Source organism: Dipodomys spectabilis, unplaced genomic scaffold (assembly GCF_019054845.1).
Source record: "Dipodomys spectabilis isolate Male_0828 unplaced genomic scaffold, ASM1905484v1 ptg000054l, whole genome shotgun sequence".
NCBI classification, from domain to species: domain Eukaryota; kingdom Metazoa; phylum Chordata; class Mammalia; order Rodentia; family Heteromyidae; genus Dipodomys; species Dipodomys spectabilis.
In genome coordinates, this window is record NW_024870731.1 from 16,469,762 (window position 1) to 16,492,805 (window position 23,044).

Below are 23,044 nucleotides of genomic sequence, written 5' to 3' on the forward strand. Positions count from 1 at the left end.
TAGTGTTCTACCACTTGAGCCACAGTACTACTTCTGGTTTTCTGATGGTTTATTGAAGATAAGAGTTTCATGGAATTTCCTGCCTGGGCTGGCTTTGAACTGTGATCCTCAGATCTTAACCTCCTCAATAGCTAGGATTACAGGCATGAGCCACCAACGTCGGCTCCTACTGAGTTTTTAAGTACAGTTGTATCCCTTATCTGTAGGAGATAGTTCTAAAACTTCTAGTGCATGACTGAAACAGCAGTGGATAATGGCCATCTGTATGTGTATTATGATTTTTCTCATACACAAAGGCTTAATTTATAAATTAGGCACAGAAACAAAAGGAAGACTTAACAGTAATAGTAAATACTAAAATAGAACAGTTGTAATAATAGACTGTAGTAATGGTGAATGTGATCTCTCTTCTGAAGGACACAGCCATTAATATTTTCAGATCAAGATTGACACAGCAGGCACAGGTAACTGAAACCATGGATAAAGAAGAACTCTTGTAAATAGAATGTTAAGGAGTACATTGGCAACATGCCAAAGAAAGCAGGGCTGCTATGGGCCATGGCTAATATGGCAGAGCTCTGCAGCAGCCCTACAGTAGTAAATTCCTATCCACTTACCTGGTGATACCAAGTAAGCAAGAGTTTCCAAGTCACAAAATCTTAGTCCTGGGTTCACATGGACTGGCCTCACAAACCTTGTGTTCAAGAGCATCTTTTTATTGAAGCTGGACCACAGAAACTTATTAGTGATGTTATTTGTACTAATTTCATTAGGCATTTGGGCTTTCTGGAGTATTGTGTTTTTGTGAAAATTTTGTAAAAGTTTGAATTTAGGATTACAGGTGTTGAGCCATGGATTGTGGTTCAAAGACAGCCCAGGCTGGAAAGTCTGTGAGACTCTTCCAGTTAACTACCAGAAAACTGGAAGTGGCACTGTGACTCAAGTGGTAGAGTCCTCACCTTCAGCTGAAGAGCTGAGGGACAGCGCCCAGGCCTAGAATTTAAGCCCCACAACCAACACACACACACACACACACACACACACACGCACGCACGCGCGCGCGCACACACACACACACACACACACACAGCCTTGAGCCAAAGAGCTAGGGACAGTGCCCAGGCCCTGAGGTCGCATGCGCGCGCACACACACACAAAGTTTGAATTTATTTCAAGCCCTATAATGCCACCCAAATGTTCTGTGCCTTCTAAGCCTTCTGGCAGTGAACCCAAGCACCAGAGAAAGATACTTACCATCAAAGAAAAGGTGGAACTTCTCTACATGGAAGGCAAAAGCTACATGGCTATAGGCTGCCGTTAGGAGATCAGTGAATCTACTGTGCACTACCTAAGAAAGACAAAAATAATATTAGGTCTACGGCAAGGATAACTTTTAACAAGACGGCAAAAGTGTGGTCACTCTCCACAATAAGGCCATTGTGAGGATGGAGTCTACATTATCCCTGTGGATAAATGACTGCAGGAAGGAGAATACTGTATCTCACTGGATACCAACACGATTCAAACAAAGGCCAAGAAACTCTATCATAATTTCGCAGGAAACAAGGACATTCATGGTGGTGACAAGGGTGAAGCAAGGACAGTGACACAGAAGCAGGACCATCGAGTGCTTCACCCACCAGACCAACCCCTTTCCGTGCCAGCTCAGGCTGGATTGACAAATTTCAAAGACACTGTATACTCAAGAGTTTTTCTCTGCATGGAGATGCAACCTCTCTGGATAAGTTGGAGCCGAGGAGAATGTGAATGTGAATGACATGTTCAAATCCATCATCAGGGCTATAGGCCTGAACAAGTTTTACGGATGAAACAAGTGAAGAAGAGGATGAGGAACAAGACGGACTGTGGGTTAGAGAAGAAGAGGAGTTTGGCCTAGCACTCTTGTAACCATGGATAGAATGGCCAAAGAACTTCAGCAAGTGGCCGAAGAATGCAACCCCTAGCTGCTTCTTACGTTGCACTTTGTAAATACAATCAAGAGTAACATGTTAGCTTATAAAAACCTTCTCACTCAGAAGAAAAAGCAGTGCCAGTAACGCCTTATAACTATGTTCATCACTTGGACAAAGAGATCAGTTATGCCTATGTCTTTAGCGGAAATAGAAGTTACAGACCAGGGTGAAGATTCTGCACCACCTGATGAAGCGCCTGAGGAAGTGGTGCCTTCAGAAGAGCTGTAATGCTCTTCTTGGCTGCTCAGTACATTCATCTCATCATCATGGCCTGCATTGCCATCAGTACTGCACAGCTACATAATTCATGATCTTCATCCTTCAAGCTGTAGTATACTTCACCTATAGAATCTTTCTGTGTTGTTAAAATTACATAGGTTTAAGAGTATAGAAAACGTTTAAGAGTATATGAAGTGTTTATAAGAGTGTGGGAAAGGTTAATAAGAGAGTGGGAAAGATTCATAGGAGAATGGGAAGGATTTATAAAGCCTTAAAATACATAAATAATAAAAACTGTAATGCTGCTACTTCCCAGATTTTCACCTATAGCTGAGGTCTCTGGAACGTAACTCGCAATAGGTGAGAGATCACTGTATGTTGACATTATAATTATGCAGTAATAGATTTCAAATGAATTTCAAGTGCTCATATAAACTATACTTCAGAAATGAAGTCTGTATTCTTACATTAAGCATTCATGAAAATTTGTATTAGATACCTTCAGTTTGCTAGATACTGGGAAGATATAAGATATAAAAATATTACCACTGGCCTAAGGATACTTAAAAATGTAGTTAGACCATTTTCTGACTCTGTGTGCACGCACATGGCCGTGCACATGCACACATGCTGTTACTCAGGCTTGAACTCAGGGCCTGAGCTTTTTTATTCAAGGCTAGCACTCTACCACTTGAGCCACAGGTTGATTTCTGGCTTTTTGGTGGTAGTTAATTGGAAATAAAGAGTCTCATGAACTTCTCTGCCCAGCTTCAAACCAAATCCTTAGATTATCAGCCTCCTTAGTAGCTAGGATTACAGGCATCGTCTGCTGGCACCCAGCTACAGACTTTTTTGTTAACCCGTAACTCTTCTGGGTTAATAATATGCTATATTACTAATGTTAAAATGAATTAAAACATATTTTTACCATCTTATTCTCTTTAGTTCCTATGTTTGTATGATAAGGAGAACTTAAATAGCCAATTATTTTTTGAATTTAAATTTTGAAAATGAAAGATTGAATACAAAATAGTGCAACCCCATCTTAAAGAATATATGAGTAGAATTGGGGCATGGCTCAAATGCAGATTGCTGAGGTCCTGAGTTCGAGCCCCAGTACTTCAAAAAAAGCAAAACAAATAAAAACAAAGATATTGCTTTTTGAGTTTGGGTAGCACAAGTTTGGTTAAGATGATTGTGCATTGTGACAGGTCTGTATATCATATTTCAAAATAACAAAGTGTCAATAAATATAATTACATGCTTATTTAACACATTATTTTACCTCTCTGATACTATTCTGTGGTGTACCTTTTAAATCTAATGATATTCCACAGGAATACTTCTTTCAAAAGTAATTATCACAAAAGTTCAATAACTAGATTGTTATACATCTTAATTTTCTATTAGTGTTAACTTATAATTTTACATATAGGTAGGTTAAATTGTTTTGCTTGTAGATATGACCATTGGATATGAAAAAAAAGGATTTCATCTTTGATTTACATAGGACAAATATGGATTTCTAAAGTTAACTCTTTTATGGGGTATGTTGACACCAGGGACATAGTAGAAAGTCCCTTATTTGGACTGTGTTTTAATATTATGGCCTAGCAAATATTCACAGTTCCTTCACTCATTCTTTCAATAAACTTAGTACTTCATATGTTCAAGGCTGTATGTGAACTACCTCTGCTTGGGGCCTTGCCACAAGGAAATTAAAGCCCAGTGAAGTTCTCTATTATTCAAGAGGCAGTATTTATAGACAGAAGGCAGATGGCTTAGATTTGATGTCTGGATCTTCCACTTACTGCCTAGTTGACCTTGGATGGGCTTTTTAAATCTCTTTATGCCTCAGTTCCCTTTGGTAGATATGAGAGACAAGACTGAAAGGAAGAAGTTGGTGGCGGCCATGGCTGTAGGATGAAGGTAACTCTAATAGTATCTACTTTATGGGGTTTTGTGAAGATAAACAATTTTATGAAAGGTTTAGAATAGTGTCTAAAGTAATAGGTGTAAACTACATTTTAATTTTTTAATGTGGAGGCAGATGTATAGACAAATCTCACATTAATAGAATTGTAACCTGGCCTGGGAGTCGTTCATGGCTTCCCTGTGGCCCGAGGAGTGAAAAATAAACTGTGTTAACTGTAGAGAGAGGAGTAAAGTAAGAAAATAGGCTGAGAACAGCAAGTCTGAGGACAGGATCATGATCAAAATGACTTGAGGACATGTACAACCCAAAAGAATGAGGATGAGGTACAAGAGATGATTTCAGGGGGCCAGATCTTGTTAGAGCCTTGGGAAATCTGTGAAGCAAGGAAGTGGCCTGGTCATATTTTCCTTTTACAATGATTTATCTTCATAGAGCCTTCAAAATATCCTGAGATGAAGCAAAGGGCTCTTGAAAGTAAAAGATGCTGGTAGCTTAAAGAAAGGTTTGAGATGGTTAGAATCAGACTGATCAAAATATGTTTAGGAGGAAAATAGACATGACTAAATGCTTTATTGTATATGAAGACTGAGAGGAGAAATGTCAGTGAAGTATCTCATAGTATCACATAGAAGACAGAGCACAAGCTAGTCAAGAAAGTAGAGAAAATATTTTTAAGAAAATGAACATTAATCAGCTTTCTATCACTGTGCCAAAATATCTGAAAAACCACTTTTTAAGGGCAAAAAACTTACTTTTGCTCCCAGTTGTATAAATTCCAATCAGTGGTCACTTGGCTGGGTTGCTTTAGGACTGTGGAAGCATAATGCTGCATTCTACAAGCTCATAGTGGAGGAGGCTTGTTTACCTTATGGTGGACAGAAAGCTAAGAGAGGGACCCAAGTTCCTATATCCCTTTCAAGGGGGGATACTCTATTGCCTAGCTTCCTTCCACTAGGCACCCCTTCTTAAAGTTCTCCTACCTTCCAACAGTGCACAGGCTGGTGTACAACCATTTAACATATTTGACTTTGGGGGACATTCAAGATCCAAACTATAATACTAATAATATGATAGAGTTTGCTAGAAGTTCTAGAACAGGTTTTAGACCAAGTTCTCTATAGATCAAGTTTTCCTGAGCTAGACCATCTAATATTGCCTACACATTTGATAGACATTTTAAAGTGTTAAAATGTTAAATTGTCTGGTGTCAGAATCTGAATCAGGAAGCTTATATGTGAGACACTTGTTTTAATAAACAAGGAGTAACAACAAATGAATGCGAGTCAAGCAAAGGACTTGTTAGTTTCATGAGATACTCCAAAGGTGTTTAGTGTAAGATGCCTTTGCATATTATCTTGTGCTGCTTTAATGTCAAAAAGTAAGAATTAGGTAATTGGAACATTAACAAATCTGAAAATTCTGCATCAGCTTTCCTAGAAAAAGCTTACCAACAACCTGTAGAGTGAGTTTGAGCTTCCTCAAAGGAATGATGTTAGCCCAGCCTTCAGTCAGTTCAGTATTGGACCAGAATAAGGATATCTATCTAGAAGAGAATTGGTTAGACTTTACTATTATTGAACAGAATCACTAACAGCATTGAGCCTAATTAGGTCCTCTGTATGATTCCTCAGAAAAATCAAGCCAGTAGGAAGGAAAATGTTCCATTTTTTTTCAAGTAACAGGAACTAAACCTGCTAGCTCTTGTGAGAAAGTCAAGTGTAGGAAACCTGAGACCTACCAGGTCATGAGGAGGAGGTACTGCTTTTTCAGATGATGTGATGTGTTAAGAACCACCTATATTCCTCATAATCTGTCTTTTGAGATGTGCTGAGTACTCTGTTGATTCCTCAGAGTTCTCAAGAAGAATCCAAGCAGAAATGATGACCAGGTATCTGTAAGGCTAGAGTCCAGAGAAATAATTTCTTGACAGGTTGTGTGTGTGTGTGTGTGTGTGTGTGTGTGTGTCTGTCTGTCTGTCTGTCTCTTTGTCTCTGTGTGTGTGTCAGTGTCTGACTGTCTGTGTGTCAGTGTTAGGCAATCAATCTGTGGTGTCAAGGATTGTACATACAGTGCCTCATGCTAGGCAAGTACTTTACCATTTGAGCAATGTGCTCAGTCATTTTTACTCTGGTTTTTCAAATAGGATCACACACTTAACTGTTCATGTTGGCTTCATGTCTCAGTCTCTCTACCTCTGTTTCCTATGTGGCTAGGATTTCATGAGTATGCTGCCATGCCTAGCTCCAGGCATATTTTTTTGAGGTAGCATTCTGGCACTTAAATATCTTATACCTTAGGGGGAGGATAAGAAGAGGGACAACTAGTGCCTTCCTCTTTCATTAAATTTATTTAGGGACTTCTGTGGTCTCTACTGTTCGTTGCAGGGCACTTAAATTTCTATAACATTTCTTTGGGAGACACCTTTTAGTTTCAACTTGCTGTGACCAGGGACAAGGCAGTAACAGTGACCAGACTGTGGAATTGAGGTTTGGGCCCTGAGACCTTCCACCATTTTCAGGTGTCCAAGGTCCTTTTTGCAAAGTATTTATTGAGTAGAGTACAGGAATGTACTGCAGAAAGCCAGGTATCAATATTCTTGAAGTCACAAGCACCAAACATGCAATAAGATTTTAATCAATATCTTTGAATTCACAAACACCTATCATGAGATACAATCTTAGTCAAGTGATAAATGACTTATCTTAGGAAGTAGAGGTAAGCAGTAAATGACTTAGAATTTGCATAGGCTATTGTCTATCTCCTTGTTTTTAGAAAGTTGGGGGTCCAATTATCCTACACCCAGGATAGAGATCTGAATTTCTGTCAAACTGGTACTGATTGGCATTCTGGGAGTATATTGAGAGGAGGCATTCCAAACTCCCAAACCTCACAGCTCTGCTTTTGGAGCTCTTACGCTTTTTATTCTCAATACAAGGCTAAGTCAAAATGATATATATGACAGTGTTTCTTCTGATTCTGTGAGTTAACCCTTCAAAAGAGTTAATGTTTCTAAAGAGTTTCCCATATTTAGGGCCTAGTTAAAACGTCAACTTCTTGTTTTTAAATGAAAAATACTTGCTGCATTATTTAACAAATATGTTGTCAGGCATATTAACCTCTTTTAATTATACTTTTCTGAATGAAAATCTCACTTAGGATTCTGTGCATGTTAAAAAATAAAAAAAAAATCCAACCTCATTCTTCAAGGAAATAGAAGAGGCAATCCAAAAATACATATGGAACAATAAAAGACCCTGAATAGCAAAAACAATCCTCAACAGAAAGAACAGTGCTGGAGGAATATCAATACCAAATTTCAAACTCTACTACAAAGCCATAGTAATCAAAACAGCTTGGTACTGGCACAAGAACAGACCTCAGGACCAATGGAACAGAATTGAAATCCCTGAAATGAACCTACAGATCTATAGCCATCTAATCTTCAATAAGGGAGCTAAAAAAATAGAATGGAAGAAAGACAACCTCTTCAGTAAATAGTGCTGGCAAAATTGGTTAACTACTTATAGAAAACTAAAGCTAGATCATTCTATATCACCCTGCACTAGAATCAACTCCAAATGGATCAGAGACCTTGGAGTCAAAGCAGACACTCTGAGAACATTACAGGATGGAATAGGAGAAACCCTAGGTCTCCTTGGCACAGGCCCAAATTTTCTTAATAGAGACCCAGAAACACAACAACTTTGGTGAGGGGCGGGGAGGAGGATTGGATGGGGGGCAGGAGGAGGATGGGAAGGGATAGGAAGGGGAAACAAAGGAGGAGGCTACAATGCTTGATAAGAAATGTACTCATTATCTTGCCCATGTAATTGTAACCCCTCTGTACAGTATTTTCACAAAAAAAAACAAAAAACAAAAAAAAACTGGGGAAACGTGAAGGAAGGGATGATATTGTCCAAAACAGAAATGTACTCATTACTTGACTTATGAAACTGTAACTCCTCTATATAACACAATAATAACAACAATAAAATTATACTAAAAATTAAATGAAAAGTAACTGATGAGATGTTAGCTAAGATATTAACATATTTGAAGCCTTGATTTAGCTGTCAAGTGCCACACAAAAAAAGTAAGTGAATAAAATAAATGAATGAATGAAAATGATGAATTTTTCTTAAAAGTACTACACTGGGGTTTCACGTTGCCTGAAATGCAGAACCAAAATGTAAAAGAGAACTTTGATGTTTTTTTCAAGATCATCCAGGTTATAAAGATTTTTGGTAGTGCATATTCTCTTTATTCTTTGAAGGCTTCCTCTCTTTTTTTTCTTTTTCTTTCTTTTCTTTTTCTTTTTTTTTTTTTTTTTTTTTTGTTGGTCATGGGGCTTGAACTCTGGGCCTGGGCACTGTCCCTCAGCTCTTCAGCTCAAGGCTAGCACTCTACCATTTGAGCCACAGCGCCACTTATGGCTTTTTCTATTGATGTGCTGCTGAGGAATTGAACCCAGGGCCTCATGCAAGCAAGGCAAGCACTCTACCACTGAGCTACCTTCCCAGCCCCTTCCTCTTTTTTTTTTTTTTTTAAATTTCCTTTCCTTCTAGAGAGAATGCAGCCAATTGGAAAGTGTAGGAGAGGCTAAAATAGGTTCGGATTCTGGGAGTTACATACTGCGTGTATGATTTCAAAATGATATTTTTAACTCTGCTCAAGCCTCCCTTTTCCTGTCTGAAATCACAAGAGTAATGCCTACTTTGTGAGGTTATTAAGAGGAATGAGAAGAATAGACATAAAGAACTCACATAGTACATGAAAGTTTTAGATATTGTGTGCTTAGTTAAAACTGTAGAGATCAACATGGCACACTAAAGCTGAAATAAATTTGGTAATTTTCAGGTTGCTAACTATGGTGAAAGCTTTTGGTAAAGGGAAGATTGAGACGAGTGGTTAAGAGTTTCCTAAAAGATTATCCACGGGGCTATCCTTGCTTAACCCTGTCTTCTGTGACCATGATAATTAAGGAAGATGAAATAAGGAAACAGTTCTCTTGCGAATTTAAAGGAAATTTGTATGCCTAGAGGTATGCATGTCCAGTCTTGTTGGAGAAAGTGCTTTCAGATTCAGCCAGCAGGACTTGAGACTTCCCTCTGTGCTTTAAAGTATTCAATTTAATGCACTTATCTTTTTTGGCATAACTTCATAAACTCAGTGCCCTGGGGGCGGGGGAGGGGGGAAGGGTCAGAAGGAAAACCCATTTCAAATCCTTAACCATGTTTAGTGGGATTTTAAATCCATGGCGAGTTTCTTCAACTCTCCAACTACCTTGGAATCAGTTTTTCTCTTGAGTTTCATATGCTAAAGTCGCTGTGCAAAAGGGGTCATCAAAATGGTTGGCATATTCTGTCTCCCTAGAGAACTGAGATTTTAGGCTTAACTTTCAGAATAGCCTGAAAAAGACCATTATGCAAGCTTTGAATCCTATCCCCTACTCTCCTTCTAATATCCCTTATCCAAAATTAACCTGTCACATTTGTGTTCTGTTTTATTTTCTGGGAAAAAATTAAATACTGCAGTGACACTGGAGGATGGATAAGGGCTTCCCTCAGGTTCCCAGTTTCCATATACAATCTCATGAAAATCATTTCAGAGTATCTCACACAAAGGATACTCAGTGTACATACGTAATCAAAGGAATGGGAAATGTGAGAGTTTGAGGGGAAACACAGGGTGGATGGAAAAATCTGATGAAAGGAGTAACTGATCACAAATCACTGCATACTTAGATGGAATGTTCAATCGTAACCCCCTTGTAGAACCTTTAGAAGTTCAAAAGTTTTATTAAAGCCATAAGAAAGTGGAAGTCTGACAAGGGGAAAGTTAAAAGACTTTCAAAATGGTGATTCCTATCTGTAGTTTTTATACTTTTGGGGATGGACAACTCTAGTTACTCTTAATGCATAGACAGTGGTTCTGGGTGGGTAAATTACTGTTAAGACAAGATTTCCTCTGCCAAATATGCCTTTTCATTCTCCTCTACTCATTCTGTAAAGTTTCAGATTTTTACCATTTCAAAGAAAGCACATTTAGTTAGGCCCTCTATATTTCAAAGGAGAAGGCAGGATTAGATAGCCCTTCCATGTCTCCTGATCTTGTAACAGCATTAAAAATGTTGTGTGGTAGGAAGGGAGCCTAAATGCTTTTTCATTTTACTTCCTAGTTTTAACTTCTGAGTCTTGCCTTTTAGATATTTGTTGAAAATAACATAATTTTTCTGACTCCTCCTCTATCTTGCTTCAAGACCTGAGACGGCAAACGGAGAGAGCAGCTGAAGTCTGTCAGCAGCACTTCTATTTAGCCTTGGCTTTATGGCCTCAGCTAATGTCTGCAAACTTAAAATGATAAGTTAACATTGTGATTAGTTGGCAGAGCTGTTTGAAAATCGTTGAACTTTTTATTTGAAAATGTTTATATAATACAGAAGTAAATAGTTAAGCCACCATTATTCAGCCCCCGCTGTTATCAGCATTTGCCCTGTTTAATCTATCTCCTCTGTACCTCTCTCCATACTGTTAGTTTTACTTTTCTTTTTGCTTTATTTTTATTTTATTTTAATGTTTAGATTATGTGTCACTATACAACCCAGACTAGTCAGCTGCTTGCTTTGTACTCAAAATTGGCCTGGAATTTGAGATCTTTCTGCCTCAGCCTCCTAAATGCTGAGATCGCATGTGTATATTACCCTAGCCAACTTTTGTTGTTTCTTTTTGCAGCGTGTACATTATTTGTATATATGTGGAAAATATGGAGAAAATACCAATCTTCGTACCATTTTATTCTTAAACTTGATTATACATCTCAAACTTAAAAGTTTGAAGTCTTTTATTTGTGCCTCTTTTTCTCTCAAGTGTAAATACAAATAATAAAGGACAAAAATTCTTATTTTTAAAAGGGTTCCAGAGGGGAGGGAAGATAAAAGAGGGAAGGGGTAGCTGGGTGTAGTGGCTCACACCTGTAATCCTAGCTCCTCAGGAGGCTGAGATCTGAAGATCTCGGTTCAGATCCAGCCTGGGCAGAAAAGTCCATGAGCCTCTTATCTCTGATAAACCACCAGAAAACCAGAAGTGGTGCTGTAGCTGAAGTGGTAGAGTGCTAGCCTTGAGCTGAAGAGCTCAGGGACAGCCCAGGTCCAGAGTTCAAGCCCCACAACCGACAGAATAAAAAGGGGGGGGGGGGGAGGGGTAACAGTGTTTGACAAGAAATGTACTCACTATCTTAAGTAACTGTAACCCCTCTGTATGTCACCCTGGCAATAAAATTAAATTTTAAAAAAGGGTTCCATTTCCATAATAATCCTTAACTTGAAGTTTATGAAAGTGATGGTGTCACCAAATAATTAGGGAGAAGTTCCTTCTTCATCTGTTTCCAAGAAAAAAAAATCACAATTCCAATGGCTCACACCTGTAATGCTAGCTACTCACAGGGCTGAGATCTTAGGATCATGGTTTCAAAACCATCCTGTGCAGGAAATTTCATGAGACTCATCTCCATGCACAAAAAGCTGGAAGTGGAGCTATGGCTCAATGCCCAGGCCCTGACACACACACAGACACACACACACACACACACACACACAGACACACACACACACACAGACACACACACACACAGACACACACACACAGACACACACACACACACACACACACACACACACACACACACACACACACACACACACACACACACACACACACACACACACACACACACACACACACACACACACACACACACACACACACACACACCCTTGAGCCAAAGAGCTAGGGACAGTGCCCAGGCCCTGAGGTCAAGCTCCAGTACCAACACACACACAGCCCCTTGAGATCCACTCATGCAAAGTATTTTAGGTTATCTCACTAAAAGGAGAAAGTCTTAAGGTGAAAGTTGTAGTAAGGATTTATTTTGTATCACAAGGCTAAATAAAGAGAAATAAACGTTTCCTGTTCACTATGAAGGAAAGCAAGTTAAAATTTCAAAATGGTTGTTCTCATCTATAGCCTTTATACTTTCTGAGTTGACAGGAAGAGTTTACATTGTCATGTTTGTCTAGCAACTCCTGATTGTTAGTTTGTTTCTGTCTCTACCCAAAGAGTTTGTAGTATTTGTCATTACAGAAGAGAAGGCAAATTTAGAAAGATTCTCTTAGGTCTCCTAATCCTTATAACTTAGCTTCTAAAAAGAAATATGACAAGAGGGGAGCACAGCTTTCTTTTTCATTTTTCTGATTTCGACTTTTTAGTCTGGCCCTTTTGATAGGAATTTCTCATCTACCTGTCCTACCTCACTGGAACCTTCAGAGTTAAATGCAGATGTTTGCTTACATATTTGTCTTTTTTTTTTCTGGGCCTGGGGCTTGAACTCTGGGACTAGACTATCCCCGGGCTGTTTTTTGCTCAAGGCTTGCGCTTTAACCACTTGAACCACAGCACCACATCCAGCTTTTTCTGTGATTAATTGGAGATATGAATCTCTCAGAGTTTACTGCCTGGGCTGGCTTCATACCATGATCCTCAAATCTCAACCTCCTGCACCCAGCTATATTTGTACTTTCTTGGGGGGTGGGAAATAGGATGATGCTGTTTATTAATAAAGTTTTGAGGTAGAACTTGACCCAGCATTCTGAAGGATTTTTGCCTGATTTTATAGTCCTTCACAAAATCAAAGTATTATGTGTACAAAATAGCATAACTTTGGTAAAGAATCTATAAATTATCGTAACATAGTAATGTCTTCTTTATTTGTTTGGTTTTTTTTGGTGGTGGTAATGGTAGTGGTTTTTGAACTATTTTGTTTTGGCAGAACTGAAGTTTGAATCAGGGGCCTGGCATCTTGCTCAATTTGTCAGTTCACAGCTGGTACTCTACCCCTTGAGCAATACCTGAAGCTCAGCTTTTTGCTGGTTAATTAGAGATAGAATCTCACAGACTTTTCTGCCCAGGCTGCCTTCTAACCACCATCCTCCAGGTTGCATCTCCTAAGTTGCTAGGATAAGCCACCACCAGAACCTGGCTAATAATGTCTGTATAGCATAAAACTGTGCTAATTCTTCCTATTGATATTTAATAAGGAAGGGCCATTTAGAAATAGACTATAAATATTTTAGACACATGTTTAGAAAAGAAGAAGTTCACTTAGAGCTAAATAAATATATTTGTGGTCTCATGATCAAATTGTGATCATTCTCTTTATCTGTAAAGAAATAAAAATTTTCTTTTTTGTGCTATAATGAAATTCTTTTCATATAAAGCTATTTAAGTATTTATTTGGATTAGATATCTTGTTTAAAATGAGTGTGATTTATCTGGAAAATCATTAAGTTGAGATTCACTAAGTGTGTAAATCTGCTAGTTTAGTTCAGTAACAATTTTTCTCAATTCAGAGTTAGGCCCAAGTTTAAAGCGGTTACATGTGCCAATTGTGGATAAAGCTTTAGATGTATTGTGTCAAACTCTGATGACTAGTCATAGAAATCATAAGCTTTATGCTAAGATATATTGGACTTGAATTAGAAATGGATTCTGGTCAGTATAACATCAGAATTGCACACTGTAAGTAGAGTTTTGAAAATTGAAAGCTGCTCAGTTGAGCAGCACCCTGCTGTGCCTCATGGGGTATATATAAAAATTGGCTCACAAGAAGTTACCAGTTTTACCATTACTGGAATTTAATTTTATTTTCTCTCAGGAGTACAGTTGTTAATTGGAGTGTGCTTGTCAGGTTTTTTTTTTTTTTTTGTCTTTGCTTCACAGCTGTAACATCAAACATGAACAAATGAAAAAAGTTATTAGCCTTTGATGATTTTCCCTCAGGGATTCTAAATAATGCTATCATAAATCGGCAATGATACTTTTACGTGACTCAGAGAATATCCCGTGTATATGGAGTGATGTTTATAGGAAGCTATTAGACCTTAGTAACTAAAGTAACAAGTCATTGATTATTACCTTGGTTATAATCAGTGGTTATACATACAAATGGATTGTATGTATAACACCACTTCTCTCACACAGGTCTTGAGAAGAATGAAGGTAGATATCTATGGAAGAGGGCATTGTGCATCACTTGGTACTTTTAAACATTCAACTCAATGTCACTAAGACATGAAATAATCTCTCATAAAAAGAGTTACAGAGTTGGTTAGAAAACAGGTATTAGGTTACAGAGCAGAGGATTTCTTTAATTGATATAGTAATGTACCAAAATAAATTTTAATTTTTAAGTACTTGCAAAGGAAGTATTAATATAATATTGGTAGAATATAAGAGTTGTTGGGTCAAAATTTCTGCAAGTAGCCTATAGACATTTCCTGATTGATACACTCACTCTTACTCTATTAGAAGATAGGACAGTATGTGTTTTATTCTGTTAGTGAAATCTACCCCTTCCCCCCACATTATACTTTTCCCTTTGACTACAAAAGACTGTTGTGGAAATGGATGCTGTAACTTTTTTATTTTGTACACTGTCTTGTTGCTGATGTTGAATTTCTTCTTAAGGGGTTTTGTAGGGTTTCTATAGCAAATTACACAAACTTGACAGTCTTTAAAACAAGTATTTTCTCACCTGAGGGTGGGAGTCTGAAATCACTGTATCGGCAGAGATATCAAAGGTCCTTCTGAAGATTCTGGGAAAGAAACTATTCTTGTTACGTCTCTGGTGGCTCCCTGCAGTCCATGGCTTGTAGCTGCATCACTACAATCTCTGCCTCTGTTCTCACTTTCCCTCTCGAGGTATGTGTATTCTGTATCTCAGAATCCACATATCCCTCTCCTTTCTCTTACAAATGCACCAGTCATTAAATTAAGAGCCCATTCTAATCTCATCTTAAGTGTATCTATGAAGACTTTATTTTCAAATAATACCATATTTACAATTCTGAGGATTAATACTTGAGCACATCTTTTAGAGAATACGATTCAGTTTAATACAGAGAATGTTTTAGCTTTTCATCCCTGTGACAAATACTTAAGACCCAAAGAAACATAGATTTCATGGTTTCCCTCATTTGTAATAATTAGTTTATGTCAAGGATAGTCCTAGCAGATTAACAGAATAGCTCAATAGCTTTGTACATATGACCATATAAGATGATACTAAACAAAATGAACTCCAAGACATGGAAATGAGGTTTTTCTTTGTTGTTGTTTATAATGTACTATGTAATTTCTTTTTTTATGTTGTTTATAATGTACTATGTAATTTCTTTTTTATGTTGTTTTTCTTACAGTTTGTCCCCTGTTGTCACTGTATTTGATTTTGATACCCTAGGTATTGTGTATACGTTTATCTGAACCAGGGAAAGGAAGGGGAACAACAAAATGGTGAGACAAAGGACAAAAGAAGAACCAATGCAACAGTAATATTCACAAGATAATATGTAGAAAATGAATGTACAACTTGTCAGGGAGGAGGGAAAGTGGGGGAGAAAAGGAGGGAGGGGAGTAACAAGTTCAAGAAATGTACTCACTACTTTGCATATGTAACTGTAGCCCTCTGTACATCACCTTGACAATAAAATTAAGTTAAAAAATGTTTTTGGTTTAAAAAAACCAAATATATATATATATATATATATATATATATATATATATAAGCAAACACAAATACAACATTTCCATAATTATGGTTCTGGATTTTTCAGTTTTGCATGTTAATTTTATTTGGTTAAAGAGAAGTAACTAGACAGCAATTTACACAAAAATGATTCTGTACCACTGGTAGTTAGATTGATGTAAATTTAACCGTGAAATGTTATTTTTCATGTGTTAGACTGTCAGAGATTAAAATAAAAATTCAGCATCCTAAATATGGAGGACAGTAGGAGGTACTATTCTATCATAGGCAGATGGCTGGAGGAGAGATTGTCAACTCTTATCAAAGACTTTACCTATGTGCAACTCTTCCACTCAGAAATATCATGTCAACAAAGTTAGCCTCAGGAAACAACCACACAAGTATATAAAACGAGTAACTGTAAGGATGTACTTCAGATCACTGATTACACTGATAAGAACCTCAAGGTCCAGACACAGAAACAAACTAAATTCCAGTACATTTACATAATGGAATATTATGTGGTCTCTATAATTATAATACAACTATATTAACTGGAAATATAATGTTGGGAAATACAGTATATGGGTTTACATATGCTCTCCATGGAGAGTAGGGTTCTGAAACAGGGAAAAGGGATGTATGTATATATGTATACATGCATTTTATATGCATAGTATGAGTGTGTATATTATACAGATAACAGAAATCTCAAAAGAGTTATGGGAAAGTGGCAGCAAGAGTTTAAATTATGAATAATTTTTCTTTTCTCTTTATCTGCACTTGGTTTTAGGGTTTTTTGATGTTTGCTTGTTTGCTGATAACAGAACCTGAACTCAGAGCTTCATATTCTCTCTAGGTTTTCTTGCTTAGGATTGGCACTTTTATCACTTGAACAATACTTCCAGTGTGACATTTGACTGGCTTATTGGAAATGGAATCTCGCAGTCTTTTATGCCCCTACTGGCTTCTGTCAGCAATCCTTCTAGTCTCAGCACCCAGTCTAGCTAGGATTACAGATGTGGACCACCAGTGCAAAGCTTATAGTTGGTTTTTAATCTAAAAGAAATATTAAGATTGCTGAATTTAAAATAGTAAAATACATTAAACTTTTTCGAAATTGTATTTTATTGTCAAGGGCGATATACAGAGGGGTTACAGTTACCTATGTAAGGTAGTAAAATGAAAAGTGCAGATTTGCTCAGGCACTGGTGGTTAACTAGCTACTCAGAAGCTACTGAGATCCAAAGATAGCAATTAAAGCCACCCTGGGCAGGAAAGTCTATGAGATTTGTTTTTCTCAATTAACCATCAAAAAAACCAAAAGTACTATTGTGGCCCACATAGTAGAGCACTAGCCTTGAACACAAAAGCTCAGGGACAGTACAGAGGCCCTGAGTTCAAGCCCCATCCAAGACACACACACACACACACACACACACACACACACACACACACACACACACACACACACACACACACACACACACACACACACACACACACACACACACACACACACACACACACACACACACACACACACACAGAAGTAGTTATGTGTAAAAATATAATCTCCAGTAAAACAAAGAATATTTCTACTTACTAATAGTTATCTGAATCATAACATTGAAATATATAGGTATATGTGTACTGACGAATGAAAAATTGTATTCCAAAACATTTAGAGGGGCTGGGAAGGTGGCTCAATGGTAGAGTGCTTGCCTTGCATGCATGAGACCCTGGGTTCGATTCCTCAGCACCACATAAACAAAAAGAAAAAAGCCAGAAGTGGTGCTGTGGCTCAAGTGGTAGAGTGCTAGCCTTGAGCTGAAGAGCTGAGGGACAGCGCCCAGGCCCAGAGTGCAGGCCCCATGACCGGACCACCCCCCCCCCCCCAAAAAAAAAAAAAAAAAAACATTTAGAGCTGAGCGCCAGTGGCTCACACCTGTAATCCTAGCTACTCAGGAGGCTGAGATCTGAGGATTGCCATTCAAAGCCAGCCCAGGCAGGAATGACCATGAGACTCTTATCTCCATTTAACCACCAGAAAACCGGAAGTGGTGCCTAGCTCAAGTGGTAGAGTGCTAACCTTGAGCTGAAGAGCTGAGGGACAGCACCCAAGCCCACAGTTCAAGTCCTACAACTGACCAAAAATAAATAAATAAAAATTTTAAAAACCATTTAGACACATCAGGAGCATATTATATTTTCCTTTTTAAAGGCCAGTGTACTATCCTTAGATAAAGTTTCATTAAACAGATATTTCCAGAGAAATATTATCAATGGTTAATAATAATAAGATTCTAGAGATAATGGTGTACAAACTGTTGAAAGTAGTTCTTGTGTTTCTTCCTCTTTTTTTCCGTTTTGCAAAAGATCACTTCTCACAGCATCAAGTCAGTTTTACTCAATACATTGTACTACGTTTTCATTAACACAAATTCTTAGAGTAATATTATGGTGAGCATTTTGATCAAGCCCTTTATAAAAGGGAGAGCTTGAAGAGACAACCATTCTACTCACCTGTGTGCTATATTTTAGCTCCACTGTGGTCACTTAAGGGTCCTAAGGATGAGAATTCAGAAGAAATCATCTCATGAATCTCATACTGTGGGCTAATTTTATAGCATGAGTATCTACTATCAGTAATTTGCTTTGACATCTATAGCTTTCCTAGCTCATTATTGAGAGTACTAGAAATGTTTCATAAACCAAAATGCATGGCCAATATAGGGGAAAGGATCAAAAGGTAAAGGTAGTAGAGAAAGAACAAAGCCAATCTTGGAAGTGTTGACAGTGTGAACTAAGAGACTAGAAAGGGATGGATGTTGTACATCAAAACTACTAATGACAAAGTCTTGTCTTAGTTCACAGCTGTGTCCTAGAGTAAGGTTATCTGCTTAGACAATCCAATTTCTGAAACTGCTGTTAGGGGGTGATTATTTGCTTTAGAAATAGGTTTCTATTAAGTAAGCACTAGTTACCAGACTCTGAATTTTCTTCTTTCTTGGAGGTTGTCTAGATCAATTCAGTAAGTGGAAGGATTCATTTTGTTTCCTTTGTTGGGGTAGTATTATGGGTGTAATTCAGTTTTTTTCTAGAATACTTGCAATATAGAGTAGCCTGATGTCTCAAAAGTTGAGCTATCCAAAAGTGTTCAAGGGAGGGTCAGGTTTTTCTCATGAAGAATAGGTGTCTACATCCCTGTGATATACTCTTGTTCCATTTTTGTCTAATCCAGCCATGCAGGGTAAAGTCTTAACTCTCACACCCATCATATTCTCTCTAGGGTGATGGTATATAAGTTGCATGGTAAATACATAGTCCCAGCAGTTGGAGTTTAGTAGATTCCCGGTTGTATATTCCTGGAAGACACTTCTAAGCCTTACCATAGTTCATTCATCTGTGAATGTGGAACTGGACTCCAGTAAAGTTGTCCTGTTCCTCTTTCTAGAGAAGAAATTCTCATTATTGATGGTTTTGACAGGGTTTGACTTAGGGAAGAAACCAAGAATGCAACTGTCTCCCCTTAGTTATTCCTGTTTGTTTTTCCTAAAGAGCCCAGAGTGAGCAAGGCATTCTATGATTAGCTCAGAGTTCTAGATATCTCTCCTAAAAATGTTTGCTTAAGGACATAAGAACCCCAATTTCTCACTGATTTTTTTGGGGGGGGGATATTTCTTTATATAGAAACAAAATAGGTTTCTCTGATTCTTACTGAAATACTGCAGTTAACTATGGTGAATTCCATCTTGTTTTGGCTCACCCTTCAATTCAGTCAGGGCCTTCCTGAATTCTTTTATCCAACCTGTTAGTTCTCCCCCTTTAGCCTTATTTAATCTATAAATTCTGTCATATAGAACATAGATAAACCCACATACTTTTCTGAGATTTCTTTTTCTATTTCATTGAGTAGGCCACACCAGATTTACAAGCAGTAGAGCTGCCTGGTCAAAGCTTTCCTTCCTCGGTCTATGCATCCTTCTCGGAACAGCAGGTACACCAGGTGACTTAATGCTGGTCCCAACAAAGGGAGAAAAATAGGCATTAGATTTGCTATGACTCTGTCAAGGGAAATACAAGCTTTAGGTGGTCATAGTACTACTAAGTTCTGTCTTCTTGGATATTGTGTATTGTGGTTATGGTAAGGAGCAAGAATTTGGGGTTCTGGCTTCACTGGTTCAAATCCTGAAACCATGATTTGCTTGTGGCATAATTGTAGGCTGAGTATACTTTCTTTGCTGATTTCCTCATTGGTACATCAGGATAACTGTTGTTATTGCCTGTTGGTTTGGCATTTTACACTGTGTAAGAACCAATGAAATGGAAAGAAAGAAGAAAGCAGAGGAGAAAGAGGTGAAATTTCAGAAAGTCATGGTAAAGGCTGGTTCTTCTTGCCTTTTCACTTTGTGTACTCCAACTACAACTCTGCATTGAGAAGTTAAGTCAGGGACAGAGGAGCACACTTTCTTAATGACTCTAAATCCAGAGTCCACAGGGACTTCTCCTCTGCCAGAATGGAGAGTTTTTAAAATAGTCAATTTACTTACAGGTAGTAGGTAGAATATGAGTATAATCTCATAACTCAAAGTTCCTTTTCTGTGTTCTGATTACACTATAATCTTATACATTAAGCATGAATATTAATGACTTTTCCTTTAATTATCTGTTTTATTAAAAGGTTATTACTAATTTTTTTAGGGTACTGGGGTTTGAACCCATGGCCTAGTGCATGCTAAGCTTGCATTCTAAAGTCTCTACAAGTCCTATTTCCTGTTTTAAAACATGTGTGCTTCATTCTAACAAAGGAAGTGAAACTTCATAGCTGGTACTGTAAACCTGCCTTGTGAAGATTCTTCCCCATTTAGTGTGACTCTTACACTTTGTCTCTGTCTCCAGTTCTGGTTCTCTGGACTGGCCCTGACCCAATCTCACTCCCTCATTTCTACTCATAAAAATGTGATCTTTTCTGTTAAATTGTGACATATACTACACAAAGGAGACGATGAGAATGGATGAACGAATGAAGTAAAAAGCTTGGACAGGAAGATCATAGAGACAAATGGCACATGTTCTCTCTGTTATGTGGAAGTTAGATCTAAAACGCACTGGGATATTACAAATTACACAGATTCTAGATGCTCACATACAGTGAGACCAAAAGAAGATGGCCTTAGGAGAGAGTCACAAAGGTGTAATGCCTAAGCACTCTTCATATTTCTATACAATAATATACATACTCCTAAGATATGGAAACAAAAGACTTAAAAAATGTTTATTGTAGAAGTGATAGAGAGATTGCAGTTACATAAGTAAGGCATTGAGTACATTTCTTTTCAAACAGTGTTACCCCCTCCCTTTTTTCTCCTGTTTTCCTCCTCACTTTTTAAGACTTTTTAAAATTTGTTTTTTCTTTTTCTGATGATTCTGTATTCTTTACCTTTTACATAGTGTATTCACCCGTATATCTGCAGGTGGGCACAGAACTCCAGGGCAAAGGGGAAAAGTTTAGCAGTAGAGCTCACTAGACATTGATAAAAGTGAGCTATACAATTTGAAGGTAGAGATGGAAGGGAGGAAATGGGAGAGAATGAGAGAGCAGATGACAGGAAATGAATGAAAGGAAATGTATTTATTATCTGACTCATATAAATGTAACCCCTCTGAACATCACCTCTAATAACAAAGTAATGTAAATGAAAAAAAAAATCTTGGGCAGGGGAACCGTTGTGTTCTGTTTCTTTATACTACCAGTCCCTGGAGTTGTCTGTGCTAACAGATACACATATATGCTTCCTGTAAGCCGCTGAACCTTGAAGGCACCCAGACTCAAAGCTTCAGAGCTTTTGTGATCTGATAAATAGTTCAAAAAGTGTTGGGCTACTAGACTTAATAAGATAATCTTTTTCTTTTTCATACAAGAATTGGGGGAACTTGTATCTGGTAGATCACGTATTCTGAATACTCTTATTTTCCCAAATTAATTCCTAGCATATTTGAGGTTTACACATGAGCTCTGTTGGAAATGCAGATAAAGACAGATACAGCTGAAGATGTTGGATTTATTTGCTTCTTGAGTTAAAATACTGATTGAAGTCTTTAAATACTATCCATCTACTCCTAAAGTATGGATTCTTGATTTAGTCCTGTACATGGCAGTTTTCATTACATATTATGTATCAAAATTTTTTAATATATTTACAAGTTTCATTTCTTAATGAGTTATAATTGAAGCCAACGGAACCACCATATTTTGTTCCCACAGGATGATGGACTGAGTAACTTGTCACCAGTATTCCTTTTCAAACCTTTTAGTTATTTGTCAGTGTATATCTTTGTTTTGTGGTATACAATGTATTTTCCCACAAATCATGGAGAAAGCTCAGTCAGTAACATTTTACAATAAATTGAAGATACTAGACACTCCTGATTGTCATTGATTGGAATTTATGACTTCTTGGGTGTCATTTTTGTAAATAAAATTTGCCCTTCTCTGCATTTGTGAAATTATATTATTCTTGTGAAAAGCTGTCAGGTAAGATTGTAACTGAAAAAGTTTTGTTCACTCATCTTAAGCTAGGCATTCTGTCAGCAACAGACTATTTTCTGGAGGTGTTACAAATCACTGTTATGATAGCTCTTTCATGCTAGTACAGAGATAGGCTCCCTGAATCTTCAGAACAGCAGAGATGTGATGTGATGATTACAGCAGTGATGACTCTTAAGTGGGAGATTCAGCAGTTTTTAAGTCATGCTTTACTTTGCAAATGATATTAAAGTATGGTTCAAATACCCTTGGCAATAAGCATATTAGATTAAAGACTTAAGCACCTGTTCTAAGTCTTTCTGCTTTTCTTGTTCACAAATGTTACTTTTCTCATTAACTTGTAATAAATTCCAATCTTTACTGTTTCTCGCTATGAACATGTTTCTAAGCATAGAGGGATTTACTACCCTTTAGATATACTTTTCTGTTGTTCTATGTGGACAGTTACAGGCTGTCAGCATATGGTACACCTGCCCTTAGAAAAGGTCTCCCAGAGTGAAAGTGTGCTTAGAGCACCTGTCTAGCATGCTCAAGGCCCAGAGTTCATCTTAATACCATTAAAAAAAAGAGAAAGATTCATCTTGGGTTCGACACAGCACTACCTAGAGTGCAAAGCTACTCTGGACTTTATAAAGTTCAGGAGTAGCCTCAGCAAAGCTTTCAGTAAAACTTGTCAGATTTGCTTGAGCATTTGTTTTGCAATGGACCTGTAGAGATTACTTCCATTTGCCTGCTATGTATAATCTGAAAGAGTCCAAAGTAGATTGTGCACTCTGGGAGCTGAGGCAT

The 23,044-nt window shown here is 37.7% G+C and overlaps 1 protein-coding gene and 1 long non-coding RNA gene across 3 annotated transcripts in view; one reads left to right on the top strand and one right to left on the bottom strand.

Moving 5' to 3' along the window:
• The window catches only part of LOC122108183 (ubiquitin-conjugating enzyme E2 E2), a 229,600-nt gene that overhangs the window by 121,254 nt on the left and 85,302 nt on the right, over positions 1 to 23,044 (top strand). The window lies entirely within an intron of this gene.
• On the bottom strand, positions 2,050 to 17,257 carry LOC122108184. The gene is made up of 3 exons (XR_006147494.1): positions 17,246 to 17,257; positions 10,314 to 10,321; positions 2,050 to 2,299 (listed from the first exon to the last, which is right to left on the bottom strand). It is a non-coding gene; the product is annotated as an uncharacterized LOC122108184 (long non-coding RNA).